General features: G+C 36.6%; 1 pseudogene; it reads right to left on the bottom strand.

The window, feature by feature from the left end:
* Nucleotides 1-1,192: 1,192 nt before the first annotated feature.
* Nucleotides 1,193-16,454, bottom strand: LOC101413142 (geranylgeranyl transferase type-2 subunit beta pseudogene; annotated as a pseudogene).
* Between the last annotated feature and the right edge of the window lie 5,916 nt (nt 16,455-22,370).

Below are 22,370 nucleotides of genomic sequence, written 5' to 3'. Positions count from 1 at the left end.
ATAGGCAATTAAGACATGAATTAAACTTCACTAATAATTAGAGATCTGAAAAATTTAAAAACAACTTGAGACAACAAATACACTTATCACCTCTTTTCTTGTTGATGAAGAACTTTTATCACTGTGCTCTGGTATTGAAATATCTGCCATTTCACACAATTTCCTCAGGGTTATGGAAACTTTCATGATTTTGACCTCTCTCAGCTATAGCATATGGTGGACTCATACACTTTGCATTTGTTTTTGTATTTTTACATCTAGAATTTGCTTCTGTTTTCTTTCCCATAGTTTCTATTTTAATTGTACAATCAAAACATTGTCTTTTAACCTGATCTTTTGAAGCTCGAATAATAGTTTTTCTTTCAAATGTCAGTTATTGATGTCCTCTTAGTTCCTAATTATGTTTGTCTTCCCAACTAAACAACCTTGTTTTCACATGCCAGTATGATCCTAGATATGATTTTCTCCCCACTTCTCTTGGCTTCATTTTTTATTGTATTTCCCCTCCAACTCAGTCCCCAAAGAAAACCATAACCCTGATATAAAAGATAAATAATCATCTCTTTAATTTTATGTGTTTATATATGTGTAAACCAATATATACCTTTCAGTGAAAACCCTGGGATCTAAATGTCTCAAACTGAACACTCCACTCTCAACTCTGTATAAACAAAACAAAACAAAAATACCCAGGTAAAAGAGGCAAAAAATCCTTGACTTATTTCCTCCCATTATGATAGCCATTTATTTTTGTGCACTTTTTAATTCATTATATAGGGATTTCTATTTTTAACAGTTAAGATTTTTGCTGATACAAAAATGTACATTATCATTTTACAGTGTATGAAGGAGTACATGAGGAGTATCAAGTAGAACTTCAAAACTGCCCCAATAATTGTTAAGCTACCATGTTTGATTTATTATAAGAATATGAACTAAAATATACAAGCATAAACAAAACAATTCTACTAAGAATAACAATATCTCAGAATAAAAATCTAAAGCTAAAGAAATAATAAAAGTATATTTTACAATATGTATAATTTGACATAATTTATTAAAACTAATTCAATGCAACTTATATACAAAATATTAACTGATTTAGAGTGCTCATTTAAAAATCTGATAAGCATTTCAAATACATAATGTTAAGATGGCAAAACTATGCTGAGCAAGTTTTGCATTAATGAATCTAACCCATTAATTCAGGCTGAACATTCATCCTCAAAAGTACTTTTTCAGGCATGCAAAAAGTAGAACTAACAGGTGTAATCTGTTCTTTCCCCAAAAGTGATATTCCAGCAATTCCAAATAAAGTATGAAAAGGAGCCACTATATCTCCTGGCCTGTCTGCAAATTCTCCAGTTTCTTTATCTTGACATGCCAATATGAAACTATGAAATTTCTCTTCATCAATCCAGTGAAGCCTTTCAGTTACCTTTAGGGAAGCCAATGCCCACCACGAATAGCACATATCTGGTAAATTATCTTGCCTTACATTGAGTACACTTGATGGTAACTATCAATTACAAAGCCCGAGCCCAGTAAATCAGAATTTAGATGATGCAACTGACTAGTAATAGCTAGGACACCTGTGCAACAATAAGTCTGCCCAGCAAGCAACTCAGAAACTGGTCTGCAACCAAATCCACCATCAAAGTTCATCCAGGACAAAAGAAAATCAATTGTCTTTTCCATATTAATAGATAAGGAGAAATTGATAAAAGAGTTTCTTTCTGTGCTGTGGCAACTCTGGCTCTATTGGGGAAGCTGGATGCTATTAAATCCTTTACTTTCAAGGTAAGTTCTTGAACTCTCCTCATTTTGTGCTTTGCATTCTTCAAAATCACTTCACCCCCACCAAAGTTGTTCAAAATCAATGGCAATATATGAAAATAGTGAAGTTTGAGGTCATGCTTCATCTGATAAAAAGCTTCTTTTAGAAATAACTATTAGTATTTATATTTCACCATTAACAAGATAATTTCAGTTAAAATTTTTAACTCCTAAAAGAAAATATGAGACTATCTTGACGACCTTAAGATATAGAAGTATTTTTGGCAGGAAACCAAAAGAATAAATCATAAAGAGAAATGTGATAAGACTGAACATATTTAAGTCAAAATATTCTTCCAAAAGAATAGACATCAAAAAAGCAAAGTTAAAAGACAAAACTGAGGATGGGTATGACTGCCAGTAACAACCAGAAAAACTAGATAAATTACAAAAATATATATGTTATGTATGTATATAACTTTATACACATATGTGTGTGTGTATGTGTGTGTAGGTGAAGGTGTTGGAGAGCCACCAAGGCAACTAAAATTTGAAGGGTGAGAGCTCAGAGCAAACAGCAATGCATTCATGGAAGCCTGACATTCTGCCCCACTTTTCCCCTAAAGGCAATTGCTGAACAATATGTGATGTAAGCCTCAGAAGGTGAGAATTCAGGCAGAAAGCTTCTAGTAATAGAAAATTTGATTAGAGTTTTCAATGATTTTCTGGCTCCAGAGAGATACACAAATTAGAATTCAGAGGAACCCAGATAGAAGGGTCCAGTATGTATCCCAAGTTGAAATTGGGATGACTGATAGAATACCTAGAGGAATAACAGTGAAATGAAAATGCATAAGGACTAAAAAACTGAAACTTATCCTGAAGGAAACTCAAGGATGTTGCATTAGTCAGCCAAAGGGGTGATGATGCAAGATACCAGAAATTGGTTGGTTTTATAAAGGGTATTTATTTGGGGTAGGTGCTTGCAAATACTAGGCCATAAAGCATAAGGTACTTCCCTCACCAAAGTCTATTGCCATGAGTTGGAGCAAGATGGCTGCCAATGTCTGCAAGGGCTCAGGCTTCCTGGGTTCCTCCCTTCCTGGGGCTTGCTTCTCTCCTCTGAGTGCTTACTTCCCAGGGTTCCAGCATCAAACTCCAACATCAAAATTCCAACATCAAAAACAAACAAACCAACTCTGTCCTTTGCCATGTCTTTTATCTGTGAGTCCCCACACACCAAGGGGTGGGGACTCAACACCCTACTTGCATAAGAGATTTACTTGATTAGTTAATCAAGTAAACCTCTGAATCCAATATAATCTGATGTGCCCAGAGGAAAAGACCAGTTTACAAACATAATCCAATATTTCTTTTTGGAATTCATCAATAATATTAAACTGCTACAGGTGTATTGGTGAGGTATTGGTGATATATTCCTATGCTGTCTGCCAGAAGCTAAAGAAAATTCTCTCTAGAGCAGGGGTTCTTAACCAGGGTTCTGTGAGCATGAATAGAAATTTCAAAAAAAGAACATTATTCTTGTCAAGACCTGTTGGTGCAGGTGTGATATATTTATATAACAAGGGGTCTGTGGTTTTCACCTGATGGAGAAAAGGGTCTGTGAGGCAAAAAGGTTAAGAACTGCTGCTCTAGAGGAAGAAAATATAATCCAGAGCCTGTATAAACTTTCATGCTTGATGCCTAGCATTTAATCCAAAATTGAAACAGGTATAAGAAAAATAATCAAAATAGGAAAAAGAAAAAAATTAAAAGACAATAGAAACAAACTCATAGATAATAGCTATTGCTGTGATAATTCATAGACTTTAAAATAAATGTGACTAATATATATAAGAAAAAAGATAATACAAATGTTTTCACTAGAGACAAGTGGTTGGATTGAGGATGAATTTATAGCTGATAGAATTTTCATATGGAAATAAGAATTGAGGAATCAAAGCCTTTTCTACACAATGTGTAGCTTGTGCTACTTATTTGATGGGGAAATATTCAAGAAGAAGAAACTTTCGGTAGGAGAGAAGCTAAGGGTTATGTTTTCTATATTTAAGTTTAAGGTGCCTATTAAGGATCTGAGAGGATATTTCAAATAGGCAATTGGATATACATGTCTGGAGGGTGAGGGAGTTGTCAGGGCTGGGTGTATAAATTGGGACGTAGCATTAAAAATGATATTTAGAGGTATGGGACTGAATGAAATCACTTAGGGAGAGAATGGAGATGAAGAAAAGAGGAAGGCTAAGGATGGTTTCTCAGTGATCTTCATAATTAGAGGGCCTGAAAGAAGAGGAGGAACTGACCAGAGATAGAAGAAAGGGTGGCCAATGCAGTGAGAAAACATGCTAGGAGAGTGGGGTCTGAAAATTCTATTAAGAGGGGTTTCAGGAATGGAAAAAGATGATGCAAATGCATAAACAGTTAATTAACATGAGGACTGTGAATTGACCCAAAGTGAACAAAAATAAGGCAAAGTGGCTAAGAGTTTGTTTTTGTCTTTTAAGTTAGAGGCTCTGATGACATATTAATATTCTAATGGAAATTATCCAGCAGAGAAGAATATGTTGATGATGAGAATAGAAGTAGCATATACTCTGGAGCAAAACCCATGCACAGAAGAGATATGAAAGGAAAAATAATGAACAAGTGGAGGGATTGTGTTTGGGCTAGTCATTCACTGTATCAGAAGGTAAGGAAGTGTATTGGGTACATATGCAGATAGTAGGAAGATTTGGAACACAGAATGTTGATGCAGTTCTCTCATCTGTTGCCACATATTTTCTCAGTGAAATAAGAAGAAAGATTGTCAACTGAGTATGGGGAAGAGAAGAGGCATAGTGAAGGTTTAAGGAGAGAAGAGCTGAGATAGCGATCCAACCGAGCAGAAGAGTAGTAGAATTGGGAGGGAAATATTCTGTCAGGTCATACTGAAGGCTCAATTATTAACTAATGGTGGGGAGCTGGATTAGAAGAAAGTAAAGGAAATAGTTCAGAGCTTGAGCTTGAGCCTAGGGTGAAAGTGGTAGTTAGAGGTTAAGCTAGTTTAAAAGATGTTGACAGGTGTATGGGGTTAAATATCAGAGCAGTGAAGTATGATTTGGAAGTTCTGGAAGTCTGAACAGTGAGTAAACAAGCATGCCAGTCATGTGGGCATTAGTACCAATGATCCCTTAGTGGAAGATTTGTAATCTGTTTGAATTATGAATTATTTTTAGTGAATGGGCTTTTTGGTAGAGAGTATCATGTAGATGTGGGGCATGCAGGAGAGGAGTGGTGGTTTTAGCCAGTGTGCATGGAGCTTTAGGACCTCTCTTAAATCCTGCTGGGGGATGGGGTCCTATATTCAAACTGATATGGACACAGTTCTCCATCTCTCAATGCTTGTAATCTAAGTTACATGTCGGATTACACTGTTTATTTAACATGGAAATAACATTAAAAATAATAATTGCTCTGACAAACAATAATTTAGTCTGTATCATTTGTACCAGGGTAGAGGCAGGTGATTTTCACTTCAGGTGGGCTGCTCCTCCTGAGCCCCTTTTTGTTTTTTTTCTCAATGGTCCACTCCAAATAGGTATTCTTTGTTTTGAGACTCTTCATCTATTGAGGCAATGCACCTGTGTATGATTTAAATTGGAAATTAGTTTGGGAAAAATACAAGATTTTGTTTTTTCTGTTCCTTCACAATAGTCCTGTATCAAATATCTTCAGCTAGAAATTAATACACCTTGATTCTTCTAGGCTCATGCAGAAATCTTCCCAGAAATATGATCTAATACTATGCCCTTTACTATTATCAAATACCACATAAGAAATGGGTGGCAGAAATGTTTCTGCTTGTTTATTGGAGTTCCAGTATGGAAACTGACCACTCTATTTTTTGGTTCTCCTTTATATTTCCACATGACATGGCAATACAATATGTCAATGTCCCTTCAAATTTTATATTCATTTGGCATTAACTGCAAAGGGGTGGTCTCTATCCTCTTTTTATTAAACATTGAGATTATATTTCTCTTTTTAGTTCAGCTGCTAGGAAACTCAAGCTAATTTGAATGCCCTAATACAGATAGTTTCTCAAAGGCTCTAACTCATTTTCTCTGGTTGAAGTATAACCATTTGTTAGCCAACCTGTCTTTGCTTTTATTCATTTGACCTTATTTCAGTGGTTCACTTGTATTGATGCAATTTATTATGAGTTCTCTCTGGTCCTTTTAGATGTGGTCAGGGAAAAATATTAGTCATTTTCTTTCATTTTCACATTATTTACATCTCACATTTCCTATTTTAATAGCACTGCTTATTCTCTTGTCTTATCTGAAAATCACCAACCATAGGGCTAAAAATGTCTTGTAGATCTTGTCCCGGTTTACACACCCAAGCTCAACTCTCCTAACTGGAGCTCTCACACATTAATATCTAAACTCACTTGTCCTTTGTCAGCTCCTTGAATGCACCAAGCTTTCCTTGGGCTTTTATGCTAGTATTTTCCTTGGTGTTTGGCATTTGCTCTTCTCCCCTTCTTTATAATTTAATTGTCACTCCTCCTTCAGGTGTTCCTTAGTCACTCCTTTGAGGATGTTTCTCTTGTTCTCATTTTCCCACTGAATCCTCCCTACCATACCATCAGCTTCATGAGAGTAAGAACTTTGTACAGTTTGCTTATCACTACATCCTTCAGAACTCATATATGCTAAATTAATATTTCTTGAATGTATATACACTTCTTCTGGCACATTTTAGACAATTTTAATTCAGAATCTTGAATACTGACTTTTTACAAGTTTATCCTGAATATGAATCTCTGATTGTAGCCACATATTCCACCCAAAATATCATCATTTCATCATTGTTATATATGATTTTTTAAAAAAAACTTTCTTTTCCCTTGGCTTAGGCAGATAAACTTCCTAACTTTATGCTATGTTTTAATTGTATGGATTTGAAGTCCAACAATATAAAGGAGATTTTATTGATCAGATTACTATGCTGGAATTATTCAATTTTGCTTTATTTAACTGTGATATAAAGACTTACAGTTAGCATACTAGTAGCAATAAAATCCTTTGTCAATACATTATAGCAATATTATAAGCATGAATGCTCTTTAGTAGGGACACAAATCATTAGTAATGAAGTGGTCCTCTGACAGATTTAAAAAACCTAACTAAGCAGAATGAGCAAACATGTAATATTGCTTACAAAGTACAGACTGGAAATGAGTTGTACCATCAAACAGACAACAGATATAGGGATACATATATATGTGTGTGTGTGTGTATACACATATAGCAGCAGTTTGATATGGTTATGAATTCCAAAAATAGATATTGGATTATGATTAGAATCTGATCTGTACCTGGGCATGACTGAGTTATGATTAGGGCATTAAGTCCCCACACCTTGGTGGGTGGGGACTCACAGATAAAAGGCATGGCAAAAACCAGAGTTGAGAGTTTCTGATGTTGGAGTTTGATGCTGAAAACTTAAGCTGGAGCCCTGGGAAGTCAGCATGTAGGGGAAAGAGGAGCAAGTCCCTGGAAGAAAGGAACCTTGAACTCAGAGAAAAGCAAGGCCCAAGAACATAGGAACCCAGGAAGCCTGAACCCTCACAGACTTTGGCAGCCATCTTGCTCCAAATAGACTTTGGTGAGGGAAATAACTTATGCTTTACAGCCTGGTATCTATAAGTTCCTACCCCAAATAAATGCCCTTTATAAAAAACAACCAATTTCTGGTATTTTGCATCAGCATCCCTTTGGCTGACTAATACAGATATATATATATCCATGTTTGGAATGTTTGTTTCAGAAATGTGTGTTTTACACATCCAAGTGAAAATATACAAAATCTTCCTCTTTTCTCTTGCATGCTTCCTCCCTTCCAGCAGAAATATCTGTACATATCTGTACTCAGTCTACTTTTCCTCATAAATGCAGGACCCCAAACTCAGATAAAGCTATCTAGGCATGAAAAATAAGCCGTATTGAAAGAGGATAGACCAAGGGTTCTAATGTTCATATATAGAGACATTGTTTTTCCTCATAGAGTTGAAAATTCTATTAATTGATCTCATTATAGAGTATAAAATACTTCAAATTAAATGGGAAATAATTGTCTGCATCAATAAAAATCTTGGATTATGTATTTCCAAAGAGACAGTATTGTTTGTTTTACTATTACATACAATGAGAGATGAAACAAATGGAGAGAAAAGTATAGCAAAGTAGAGACACTGACACAGTGGCTATCATGATGAGAAAATTAACTAAATATTATTTTCCTTTCAAACAGAATACTGGAATACGTGAAAATGGTCTATTAAGTTTAGGCATTTCACCTACAAGCTAATTTTAAAAGTTAAAGCAATTCTCAGAATTTAAACCTCAGAATTTAAAAACAGTTTAAAACTAATCTTTACCAAAGCCTGGGTGTAAATAACCATGAAATTTGGAATATTTTGAATTAATGAGATTTTCCTGTATTAAGAAAGAATTAATGTCCTTGTCTTTTATTGTTGTATTTACTTAGTTCATCCTTTTTAAGTTTTTCCTCTCACATCAAAAGCAGAGATATGCTATAATTTCCTCAATCTTGTGAATAGCAGATTTTTACTAGAGATTTCCCCTCTAAACTCCAGAGTGCTAAAATATAAATGAAGAGCTTACTCATTTCTGACTCTGTTAACTACTCCTATTTACAGCAAGTTGTAGGAGGCAGGGCAAGATGGCATCCGAGTAAGTTCATCCTTGTCATCTCTCCTGCAAAAAACAGGCTGAGTGGAGACAGAATCCTACCTGAGTGAGCTGTTTTGGGAACCCCCAAAGCAGGAGGTTTCTGGACATCAATTTGGAGAGAGTGCAACAAAAAGAGTGATTGCTCAGGGTACCACTGTGGATTTCTGGCACTTGTACCTGAAGCTCTGGTAGGCTAAGCCTTTCCTCTAGGGCTGGTAGCCACAGTATTCCCTGAACACCACTGGCCACATTGCAGCATTCCCGAACCCCTTATTCCCCAAACCCCTATCCCTGAATCTGTATTCCTGGAACACCATGTTCCTGAACTTCACGTACCCGGAATCCTGCATTCCCCAAACACGCATTTCCGAGCCCTCTGTTCCCTGAACCCAGCGTTCTCTGAACCCTGGCATTCCCTAAGCACACCAGTCTTAGAGAAACTCCAAGAGTGGGAGGGTTCTGGTGAGGGACCTGAGGAGTGTGGGATCAATTGTCTGGTCCCTCCTTTTTGAGCTTGGAAAATCATGCCAGCTGGCTTGGGAAGTGGCTTAGGAAGAGAGGAGAGGTGAAACTGCTGAGGCAACGCAATTTAACAAAATGCCATGGGATAAGGAAAATTAGTCTGGAGGAAGGTGGAGTTGGGCAATTAACTAGTCCTGTGTAACACACCTAAGGGAGGGGGACAGGAGTAAGTGGTTGGTAGGCTTCCAATAGCATATTTAGGGCTCCCAGCAAGGTGTGAGTGTTCATTTTCAAAGAGACTGAGTCATTATTTTCTGTGGTGAGTGGGTTCACCTGGGTTTCATTTGAATCATGGAAGGGAGCTCTCACATGGGCTTCCTGCTGCCCTCGGAGAGAGAAAGTTGAGGAAGGGAGAAAAGGGGAAAGACAGATTCATAATAAGTTATTCAATTGCAGAGAGGACTCCTTGCTTGAGGACTTGTTTGGTTTTTGTTTGTTTGTTTTCTTGCCCTTCATTCCTCTTTATCTATCACCCCTCCCTCCTTTTTTTCTTTTATTAGGTGCTGCTGGCAGTGTTTCTTGTTTGTTGGCTTCCTCACCCTAGATATCCTCTTTTCTGTGTACTCATTTAGGGTCCCAATGATATCCCATTTCCCTTACATCTTTCTATCTTCCATCTTCTGGTGTTGCTCTTTACACACCACTTCTCTATTTGTTAAGTCCCCAATTTTTTTGGCTTTGTATTTCTCTATTCTGTTTTCTATCTTTTATTCACTTTTTATGATACTATCCTTTCATTTCTCTTTCCCTCTCTCCTGATCACACTGGCCTTTTAAGTCATACTATATTATTCTCCATATTCAGTTTCCCACCTCATTATCAGTTCTCCACTTCTTATTGTTATAACTCTACACAACTTACATGAGTTTAATATTCATTCCCCTAGGTCTAATATGGTTCTTCTGCTAACATTTACTATGAATCTACTATTATACTTTTTCTTTTTCTTTTCTTACCTCTTTTTTGCTTTCCCTGGCCCTAATCTTTTTCCTTCAAGGAAACTTAGACAACAACAAGGAAGTAGAATAAGAAACACAGTGTCAAAGAGAAGACTTAACACATACACACAAAACAGCACCAAAATAAAGCCCAAGACTAGATGGAGAAGCTAATCAACTGAATAAACCCATCAAGATAAAATGATGACCAGACAGCAACAAAAAGTTACAAACCATACCAGTAATCAGGAAGACATGGCCCAATTCAACAAACAAACTAAAAACCAAGAAAAGGAGCAGGACATCAAAAAACTAATAAAAGATCTCCAAACAAATATCATGGGCCAACTTAATGAAGTGAATGAAGAGATTAAGGATATTAAGAAAACACTTGGAGAGCATACAGAAGAAATTGTAAACATACCCAAAAAAATGTATTGATGGTGAACAATGGCACAATCCAAGAAATCAAAAATACACTCTCAGCAAATAACAGCAGAATTGAAGAGGCAGAGGAAAGAATTAGTGATGTGGAAGAGTACATCTAAAATCAAATAGATAGTAGAATTGATAGATAAAAGATAGAAAAAAATCTGGCAGCGTCTTAGGGATCTAAATGACATGTGTATTATAGGCATCCCAGAAGGAGAAGAGAAGAGAAAAAGGGGACGGAAGGGGTGTTGGAGGAAATAATGGCTGAAAACTTCCCAAACCTATTGAGGGAGGTGGATGAACATGTCCAGGAAGCACAATGTACTTCAACCAGCGTAAATCCCAACAGGTCTACTCCAAGACATATACTTGTCAAATTATCCAATGGTCAAGATAGAAAATACTGAAGGCATCAAGAGAAAGGAAAACCACCCCATACAAGGAAAGTTCAATAAGATTAGGTGCTGATGTCTCATCTGAAACCATGGAGACAAGAAGGCAGTGGTATGACATAGTCAAGGTACTAAAAGAAAAAAATTCCCAGCCAAGAATACTCTATCCAGCAAAGCTGGCATTAAAAATGATGGAGAGTTCAAAATATTCACAGATAAACCAAAACTAAAAGAGTATGCAACAAGAAACCTGTCCTCCAAGAAATACTAAAAGAAGGTCTGCAGGAGGAAAAAAAAGAAAAAAACAGGAGAGACAGAGTTGGAGGATAGTGTAAGAACAACTAAAAAGACAAAAACTGAAATAAAAACATCCAAGGAAAGTATGGCTGATGTAAGTAATTCCTTGAGAGTTATAATGCTGAATGTTAATGGATTACACTCACCAGTCAAGAGACACAGACGGGCAGAAAGCCACCCAGTGTGAAAGAAAGTGCAGCCTGCCCAGGAATGGTGCTGCACACACGGAGAGCTGATACAGCAAGATGACACAACAAAAAGAAACACAGATTCCCATGCCACTGACAGCAACAGAAGTGGACAAAGAAGACAATGCAGCAATTAGACACAGAGAACAGACAACTGGGGGGGGGGTGAGGGGGGAAAGGGGGGGAAGGGGAGAGAAATAAATAAATCTTTAAAAAAAAAAAAGTGAATGGCTGGAAAACAATCTTACAAGCAAACCTTAACCAAAAAAGGCAGGAGTAGCTACAGTAATACCATACAAAATAGACATTAAATGCAAAACTATTGTGAGAAATAAAGATGGACACTACGTATTAGTAAAAGGGATAATCTTTCAAGAAGAAAGAATAATCATAAACATTTATGCACCTAACTAAGCTGCCTCCAAATACATGAGGCAAACACTGGAAAAAACTAATTGAAGGAATAGATGCTTATACAGTTATAGTTGGGGGTGGGGTGGGGCTTTAATACACCATTGTCACCATTAGACAGAACTTCTCAACAGAGAATCAGTAAAGAAATGAAAATTTTGAAAAATATAATAGAGAATCTGGACCTAATAGACATATACAGAACATTACACCCAAATACAACAGAATATGCATTCTTCTCAAGTGCACATGTATTATTCTCCAAAATAGACCACATGCTAGGCCACAAAGAAAGTCTAAATGAATTAAAAAAGACTGAAATCATACAAAATAATTCTCTGACCACCGTGGAGTGAAGATGGAAATATACAAGGCCAGAGAACCAGATTAAGCACAAAGATATGGAAATTAAGCAACACAATCTTAGAAAATGAGTGGGTCAAGGAGGAAATCTCAAAAGAAATCAGTAACTACCTTGAAACCAATGAAAACAACAACACAATATATCAAAGCTTAAGGGATGCAGAAAAAGCTACACTGAGGGACATTCATAGCCATAAATTCATACATCAAAAAATAAGAAAAAGCTAAGATTGAAGACCTAACTGCACAATTGGAGGAATTACTAAAAAAACAACAAACTAACACCAAAGAAAAAGAAAGAAATAACAAAGATCAGAGCAGAACTAAATGAAATAGGAAATAAAAAGGTGCTAGAAAAATAAAACAGAACTGGTTCTTTGAGAAGACCAATAAAATTTACAAACCCTTAGCTATACTAACAAAGAAAAAAAGTGAAGATGCGCATACACTAAATAAGAAATGAGAAAGGGGAAATCACCACTGACCCTGCAAAAATGAAGAGCATCATAAGAGTATATTGAAAAACTACATGCCAATGAGAAGGACAATTTAGAGGAAATGGATAAATTCCTAGAAACACACTAGCAGCCTATACTGATGAAAGAAGAAACTGAATGATCTCAACAAACAAATCATGAGAAAAGAGATAGAATCAGTCATTAAAAACCTCCCAACTAAGAAAAGCCCTGGGCTAGACAGCTTCACAGGTAAATTCTACCAAACATTCCAGAAAGAACTAACACCAATCTTGCTTAAACTCTGTTAAAAATTCAAAATAGAAGGAACATTGCCTAACTCATTCTATGATACCAACATTACCCTAATACCAAAGCCAAGCAAAGACACCACAAGAAAGGAAATTTACAGACCAATCTCTCTAATGAACCTAGATGCTAAAGTCCTCAACAAAATACTTGCTAATCATATTCAACAACACATCAAATGAATTAAACACCGTGACCAAGTGTGTTTCATCCTTGGTATGCAATAATGTTTCAACAGAACAAAATCAATCAATGTGATACACCACATAAACAAATTGAAGGAAAGAAATCACATAATCATACCTATAGGTGCAGAAAAACATTTGATAAAATACAGTGCCATTTCTTGATAAAAACATTGCAAAAAGTAGGAATAGAAGGAAACTTTATTAACATGATAAAGAGTATATATGAAAAACCCACAGCTAACATCATTTACAATGGTGAAATCCTGAAATCTTTCCTCTAAGATCAGGAACAAGACAAGGATGCCCACCATCAGCTCTCCAAATTAACATTGAGTTAGAATGGTGTTGGCGAACTGGTTATTTACATGCAAAAAAAAAAAGAAAAAAAGAAAAAGGATTGCCATCTCACACCTTATACAAAAATCAACTCAAGATGGATCAAAGACCTAAATATAAGAGCCAAGACTATAAGGACCTTGGAAGACAATGTAGGGAAGCATCTACAGGACCTTGTAATAGGAAATGGCTTCATGAACTTCACACCCAAAATACAAGCAGCAAAAGAACAAATAAGTAAATGCGACCTGCTCAAAATTAAAGCATTTTGCACCTAAAAGGAGTTTATCAAGAAAGTGAAAAGATGGCCTACGCAAATGCGATAAAATATTTGGTAACCATTTTTCCAATAAGAGACCTATATCCTGCATATATAAAGAAATCCTATATCTTGAAAATAAAAAGACAAATAACCCATTTAAAAAATAGGCAAGAGATTTGAACAGACACTTCTTCAAAGAAGAAATACAAATGCCTAAAAAGCAAATAAAAAGATGCTTAACATCACTAGCTATTGGGGAAATGCATCCAAAAACTACAATGAGATACCATCGTACACCCATTAAACTGGTGGCTATTTAAAAAAAGAGGACTACAAGTGTTGGAGAGGATGTGGAGGAATGGGTCCTGTCATCTACTGCTGGTGGGAAAGCAGAAGGATCCAGCCATTCTGGAGGACATTCTGGTGTTTCCTCAAAAAACTAGTTATAGATTTGCCATATGACCCAGCAATTCTACCACTGGGTATATACCCAGAAGAACAGAAAACAAGGGCACGAGCCAATATATGCACACCAATGTTCATAGCGGCACTATTCACTATTGCCAAAAGTTGGAATCAACCCAAATACCCATCAACAGATGAATGGATAAGCAAAATGTGGTATATAGATATAATGGAATACTACTCTGCTGTGAGAAGGAATACAGTAATAACACATGAGATAACATAGATGAATCTTGAGACCCTTATGTTGAGTGAAGCAAGCCAAGCATTGAAGGACAAATACTACATGAACTCTCTGATATGAATTAAGCAAATCAAGCTGTCTCAGTGAGCTAGAGACTGAACCATAGGCTTACAGGAAATTGGTGGGGAGAGGAAGGTTATGAACTAATGCCTATATGGGTGAAATTTATGATAATGTGGAGGTAAATAGTTGTGCAGTGAAAGGATAAGATGGGGGCATAGGGATAATATTGGGTAGGGCTCTGCAGGCTTGAAGGGGGCTAGAGTTGGGATGATGGGTCAGATAATCCATGGAATTGGGGGGAGGTTTTGGGGGAAGCAGGTGAACATGGGAGATTGTCAGGTAGATTGTTGAAACTATAATGGTGAGAAAACTCTTTATAAAATGTAATAAGTAAGGGTTACTTGTTTAAGGTATTTGACAGGAGGCATCTGGTACAGGGTGCTCTTGGAGCAGGCTTCTAGGTAGTGTGTGAGTGCTTCTCATGTCATAGTGTATTATATCATTCAGTGGAAACCCATAGAGTTAGCAAGAAGGTGTTGTACCCGGATTCTGGGGAAGCCTGTTACTCTCAAACAGAGGGAAGGAGATCACTTGAGAGCATGGGTGGCTCCCTACTGGGGAAGGCAGACTAGTGTGTCAATCCCTCACTCAGTATTGTTGCAAGTATCTATGAATCTGTTCCTTCAAGTAGTGAAGATTGGCTGTCACTGTGGGCCCTGAGGGGGCCTTGAATAGATGGAAGGGGGGTAAGTGGAGAGCAATGGAAATGTTCCACAAGATTGTACAATGATGGATATAGGGCATGCTAAATTTCACCAAAAATTTATAAAAGTGTATTGTCTAAAATGTAAACAATAATGCAAGCTATAATGTATCTAAAAATTAAGAAAAGTGTACAGTCTAAAATACAAATCATAATGTAAACCATAATGGCACCATGGTTAGTAGCTATGTTTCAATATCTGTCCCCAGCTGTAGCAAATATAACATCCACATGTAAAAAGATCATTGCTGGGGAAGGGGGAAAGGGTTTGGTCTTGGGTATATGGGAGTTCCCTATATTGTATATGTGACTTTACTGTGATCTAAAACTTTTTTGAAGACAAAATTAAAAATTAAAAAAAAAAAGGATGTAGAAACTGAGGAATGGAAGAGATTCACCTCGCTATTGTACATGCAGGGCAACTTCCATGACAAAGATGAAAGGCAAAACAAAAACAAAGTTTTATGATATTTTTCATTTTTAACACCCCAATTTATTTTTTACTTTATTTTAATCTTTCTAAATTAGTTTGTATTCAATTTCTAATCTTAAACCTCTCATTACTATTTTATTTTCCTACTAATTGAATTTGGCAATATTTTAGGCTTCATTTTTTAAGAAGTTTCAGATTATAGAGGGGTTCAACTATGGCAGGGGAGGAGCACTGGTGTGTAGTGTCATTGACTGGGGACACATGGTTGGAAGGGATTTCTCCAGGACATGTATATAGGGTATATAAAAATGTTCAGATATGTGTTGGGTATTGTCATGGTAGGTAGAGTTACACAGGACAAGTGAGGGAGTGCTCTGAGTTCCTAGCTGAGGGAACTCTGTCACATCCTACAATGGAACAGCAACAATTCCCCAAGTGCAAGAGCAAAGACAAGAGAAGAAGGATGGTCCAATGATGGGCCCTTGATACTGATGACTATGCTTATGAACCTGTGTACTTGACATTTCAACTAAACCTAGAGCTGCAGGGTGCCTAAGAGTTACCTCCTGAGAGCCTCCATGTTACTTAAATGTGGCCACTCTCCAAGCGAAACTCAGCATGCAAGACTCAACATGCAAATGCATTACCTTCCCCCCAGTGTAAGACATGACTCCTGGGGATGAGCCTCCCTGGTGCCGAGGGATTACTCCCAATCACCAGCTGGTGATTCAACTAGAAAAGACCTTGAATAAAAGGGGAAAATGGTAAATATAAATAAGTCTATATGACTAAGAGACTTCAAAATGAGTCAGGCAGTCATCAGAGTGACCGTGATTACACATACCTCAGCATGATCCCAGAGACAACCATAGTACTTGTGCTCCTGATGGCTACAGAGGCATGCAGGCTCTATGGTCATGGCAGATGTCTCTGGAGTTCAGTGCCTTGCCAGTGAGCCCTACTTTGGAATTTGTGCTCCTGAGTGTGATGAAGTTGTACTCAGATGTGACATCTCTATACAAGACTCTTTTGTAACTTTTACTGAACCTGTGGTTGGCCCTGGGCTTGGTGTGTGCTCAGTACACTTGAATCTCTGGACTGTCTATGTGCCAGCTGCAACTTGAGCCTCAGCAGAGGTGTAACACCTACTCTCCAGTTTGTTGGACTTACCCAGGTCAGCTAACAGGGAGGTGAAGATGGTCAACCACCGCACCAGGGAACTGACAGTGTCTACAACTGCAAGCAGGAGAATTGCATCCATTCAACCATGTGAGATCTAAGCCCCCTCTTGATTTAGAGGTAGAGTTGACACCACCATCCCAGGGTCCTTATGATGGAGGAACAAAATACGGATTAGACTGGACTTATTGGTATTCTCCTATAGAATTATTTAGACTCTGGCAATAGAAGAACTTATATCATAGATGTGGAGATAGTGGTCACGGGAGTTGCTAAAGGCAGGGAGAGGGGTAAAAGGTGTGATATTGGGGCATTTTCAGGACTTGGAGTTATCTTTAATGATATTGCAAGGACAGATGAAGAACATTATAAATCCTGCCATAGCCCACTGAATGGACTGGGAGAGAGTGTATACTACAACATAAACTATAATTCATGCTGAGTTGCAGTGCCCTAAAATGTACTCATCAAATGCAATGAATGTACCATACTAATGAAAGAAGTTGTCGATGTGGGAGTAGTGGTGGGTGTGAGGAGTGGGGTCTATGGGAACCTCTTATATTTTTTAATGTAACATTCTGTGCGATCCATGTATCTTAAAAAAAAAGATAATAAAATTTTTTTTTAATTAAAAAAAAAGTTCCCTTCAAATTGTTTCATTCTCTGATATTTGGGGCATAATTACTCCCAAATGTTGTATATCTACTAATTCTTCTTTTTGTGTCCTTTGTAATTTCCTACTATGAGTTTATTCTCAAGGATACAATTTTCAATGAGAATAAGTGAAATGATTTTGAACTCTTTTTCCACAGGATAATTTTGCCTTTGTCTAAAAAGGACACTATAATTTTCATCTATTCAAAGTTATTTTTATGTTCATTTTCAGTCAGTTTTCTTATACTACAGGGATAACATATGGCTGGAGTTTTAATTTTTGATAGTGACTATCTTTCTGAGCTTCCACATGCAGTTTTACAGGTTGTACACTAGATAAATTTGCCCAGAATAGGGGGTATGTGGGGCAGAGATAGTTTTTTGCAACCATGAAAAAAAATTCAGTTTTTTTCCACACTAGTATGGTACCTACTTTAATACTCAAAATGAAACTCTTGATCTCCACTCCCAAGCCCGCTCTTCCCACAGTCTTCATATTTGAAACAGCAACTTCATTCCACCAATTGTTCAAGCTGAAAATTATTAAGCATCCTTGATCTTTTCTTTCTTTCCTATTCCAAATCCAACCCATCATTTAATAGTGTCAGTTCTATTTTCTAAACATACTCATAATCCACTCACTTTTCATTAGCCACATTGTTACACCTTAGTCAAAACCACTACCTCTGGACTACTGAAAGAGCATATTGGATTGGTATAGTATATCGTAATAGTGTGGTCTCTTTGCTACCTCACTATATCCAGATCAATCATTTTTAAGGAACAAATTGATCCACTCTAGTCCACAGAGGCCACAAAGTTGATTGAGGTGGCCAATGGTGCAGCCTGGGGAAGTCTGCCAACAGCAGCAGCCTGGACCTGATCTAAGTGGAAATATTTAAGAGTTTACAGGAGAAAAAAGTATCTAGAGGGGAATGTAGATGATTAATTGCTGGTATGTGATGACTGATAATTTTCTCTAACCCTGTAGCACGGGTCAAAATGAGAAATACATTTCTTTTACTGGTTCCAAAATTTTAAAAAGCGGTGAAAAATAGAGGTCTGGAGAACAAGGATGGACCATAGTGACTCTCTAATGAAAATGGCTCAAGTGGGCACAAACCTGATGAAATTATTTGACCATGTTCTAGTGGTATTGGATCCCTGGAAAAAGAATTTGATGAAATATGCAGCAGAGTTAATATGTGGAGAATGGCAGCAGCCTAGGATAAACCTTAGGGGAGACTTACACAATTTAGAATAAGAAGATCTTGGAAACTGGAGAAATTAATCTAAAGGTATCAGAATAACAACATTATCAAATGAGAGTTTCCAAAGAACTTTTGATGGTGGTCCAGGAAATAAAAACATATTTCCCATCAGAGAGATAGGGAACACCATGTCCTATATATGCCTTTAACTGTTGCCTTTACCATGGGTACAATGTTAATGAAAGTATGATATTTTCCAATTTTCAGTAAAATTGGAGTACCTCAAGAAGTTGTTAGGAAGACACCTTTGGCAGTTTTGTTTTTAGATTTTGTTTTTGCTGTTTGGGTTTTTTTTTTAATTCCATTATGAAAGGTTGTTGCACATTTCTGAACAGGCCTCCACTTTGTTTCTGAAGTGTTTTTTAAAAAAAGTTTCTTGGGGTCCTCTCATCCTCTCATTTTAATGAACTGTTTGTCTTCAAGATATTAGAACATTCCATGCAAGGATGAAGCCCAACTATACCCGTAAAACAGCATCACAGTAAAAATATGCTCCAATGAAATCCCTTTTCTGCAGAATCCAAGGGTAAAGAAAGAGTAGAAAAGTAACATTATCCCCTAAATTGCTAATTTTCCCCTCTTCCATTTATATACTCAGCTCTATCGAACCAGAATCTGAATTTTGCTGCTCACATTAGTTGAGAAGATTCCTTCTATAGATGAAGTTCCTTGAATTCCTGCAGGAATTCCTGTGGCTAAATGAAATGTTTTTTTTTTTTTTCTTGTAGAGATGAAAAGGCAATGTTTTTGTGGGTTACCAACCTCAGGATTTGATTAGATCATCCAACATAATGTATTTGCACTGGGAAGATTGCTCTTTTTTGCCATATATCAAATGCTTTGAAGTATGCAGGGAAATCTCCTTTTGAACATTCATCCATAAGATTTTGTCCTTGAAATAGAAATTACATCATGATAGCTCCAGTTGGACCAGCTCTGTGAAGCCATGAAACTGGAAGATTTCTTTAATTATTGGTTGGCATAAAATCTGAGTCCACTGAAAGAAGATGTTTTTGTTACCAGAATAAAAACTATGAACAATTATTGCAAAGATTTAACATAATTGCAAGAACAAATATACAGTTTTTCTTACAGCCAGTTCACATGAATTTTTCCAGTATCTGTCAAAGCCTAGGAAATAATTGTTTTAATAGTAACATTATATTACTATAGCATCTTCTAGTGAGTACAGTAGGCATTGTGTAGATTGACTACAAAGGAACCAATGACATTGCAGCAAATCTATACTAGTATAAGAACAAAACTAAGAATCTTGGTCAGCAGCCCTGGATTGACTAAATGACCAAATAACTAAATAAGCAAGTGTGGAGTGAGCTGCTGCATGGTGCAGCATGGGTACACGGGCTCAAGCACAAGAAAGGCTTTCAGCAAATGAGTGCTTTATTACTTCTATGACACAAAAGGTCCAAAAGTGCAGGGGAAGCAATCACATCATGGCTGTTTCTCTGAGGAGGTTAATTGCTGGGGTCAGAGTTGGTTGATAGTTGTCTGCATATTCCGTTTTGCATAGGAGAAGAGTGACCTTGTGCTGCCCAAGTATGGGGTTCTTTATACATCCCAGAAGTTGGGGGCCTTCTCACTAATCAAAAAGCATATATCAAACCATCTTTGTTCAGAGTTCCTTCTCTGGAAAAAAGTGGATTGCTTCTTTCTGGTATGGGGTTCAAGGTACCAATGTCAGGCCATTCTCTTAGACCTAATGTCTCCCCAGGGCTGTGAAATGGAAACATATTGAAATATTATATCTGCACACTAATAAAGGAGGGGGTAGGCAAAGGGCAGGAAATGGCGGTTGAGACTGTACATGGCTTCCCCTACTGCAAGTAAAGGGGACATAGTGAGCAGAAAGTCTTCCTCCCAGATGTTGAAAAACAATAACATATAAGCTAAATCTAGCAAAGATCTGAGAAAAAAATCATTGAGTATGATATCAGAAAAAACCCAGTGCCATTTTATTAATGGTAGCACTATATTTTATATACCACCATTATAATCAGAATTGACTACAGGAGAACTTAAACCAGGATTTTAAAACTGGACAAAGACTGTATGAGAAGGGAAATTTATCATGCCGTTTTAGTCATAAACATAGATAAAATTACCGACAGTGATAACAGCATTTAAAAGTAAGTTGTCATTTTTCCTTCTGGCTGTGATGAACTAGATTATGGCACACCAATACATCTGCCAATAACACAAATAAAAACCATATGGGAAACCCCTAAAAACATCTGGCTGAAGAAATCAGAGAGCTACAGAGGCAGCCAGGTGCAGCGCCAAGGTACATGAGCCATGCAAAGCACAGGAAGCAACCCCTATGCCAACCACTGTTTTACCTTCATGTCTTTTGCAAATTTAGTTGCTCAGCATACGGTACAAAGAAACATAAAAGATGTAGCTGAAAAAAAGTAGACGTACAATGCTAGAGAGGAAAAAATTTTGAACTTTTACCTGACAAGGACAAAGAGCCTTAACAAATACTTAAGGTTCTCAGGTAAATTAGAGGTCAACCAGAAGGAGACTGAAAATACTGGTTAGTTTAGCAAGTGGCAAATAAAATATTATTTTAATTAATTATTAGAATGTTTTAATTTGTTTGAATTGAATATGTTTTTGATTACTCATTAGACATTTACTTGTCTTTTATTGATTGTCTTTTTATGAACCCTTGAGAATATTGATTCTTCATCTTTCATGTCTGTTAAGTGTCCTGTCATATTTTAACATTAAAGGCAAATATAATTGTCCTCTACTTGATATAAGGCTGTTCAGTTTGCCTAGTCAGTTTGCCCAATTATATTTTAAACTTATAGCATCATTTTTACATTTTTATAGCTTTTTAAAATATAATGTTAACTCATTTCTGTATTCTTCACAATACAATGAATGTATATTAAGAGTTAATATAGCACATTCTGTTGTATTCACCAATTTGGAGAATTCTTCATTAATTTTCCCTTTTATGCAGTTTTATGGACTCATTCTTTACAGACTTTTTTATATTTTCTTTATCAACTGTCATTATTTTTCTTTTAAGACTCAGATTATTATGGATTTGGCATAAGGTAGTCCTTATGTGTTTATGTTTTGTTTTTTGAAAATTTTTTACTTTCTATCACTAAGAAATTTCAGATCCTTAAGATTCAACCATGTCCTAGATATGACTCCCCTCAGTGGAAAAAATTATTACTTGAAATAATCTGATTGCCAGAGCCACATGCTAGAGTCAGATTGCTTCCATGCCATTTAAATAGATAAAGTGAGGAAGGAAATTTTATAAATGAATTGATATTCATCTGTCTAATTTGATTTTAACATTATACAGTTCTTATTCAAAGTCTTGGATTCTATAAGTGTAATTCTTTTTCTCTTATATTGAAAACCTGTTTCTCAACAGAACAGACATAAACACTTATTTGCTGTGTCTGATAATATGAAACAGACTCTTTTAACTTCATCTTATATTTCATAAAAATAAATTTCTCCAACCGTAACAAATAAAAACAAATACATTTACTGGTCACCTTTCTTTGGTATTTCTATGCTGAAATCTAAGCATACTAATCTCATGCTGCTGAGCAGGTTGATGCCAGCAAGATAAGGGTTAGGCAAGGAATTATTTAGAAAGAGAAATTTAGCTTTGTAGTCAGACTGCCTGAATAATCCTAATTCCTCTACTAACTAGTTGCATGAAATTTGGCCATTTCCTT

Source organism: Dasypus novemcinctus, chromosome 5 (assembly GCF_030445035.2).
Source record: "Dasypus novemcinctus isolate mDasNov1 chromosome 5, mDasNov1.1.hap2, whole genome shotgun sequence".
In the NCBI taxonomy this organism is placed as follows: Eukaryota; Metazoa; Chordata; class Mammalia; order Cingulata; family Dasypodidae; genus Dasypus; species Dasypus novemcinctus.
This window is presented reverse-complemented; position numbering and strand designations above follow the sequence as displayed.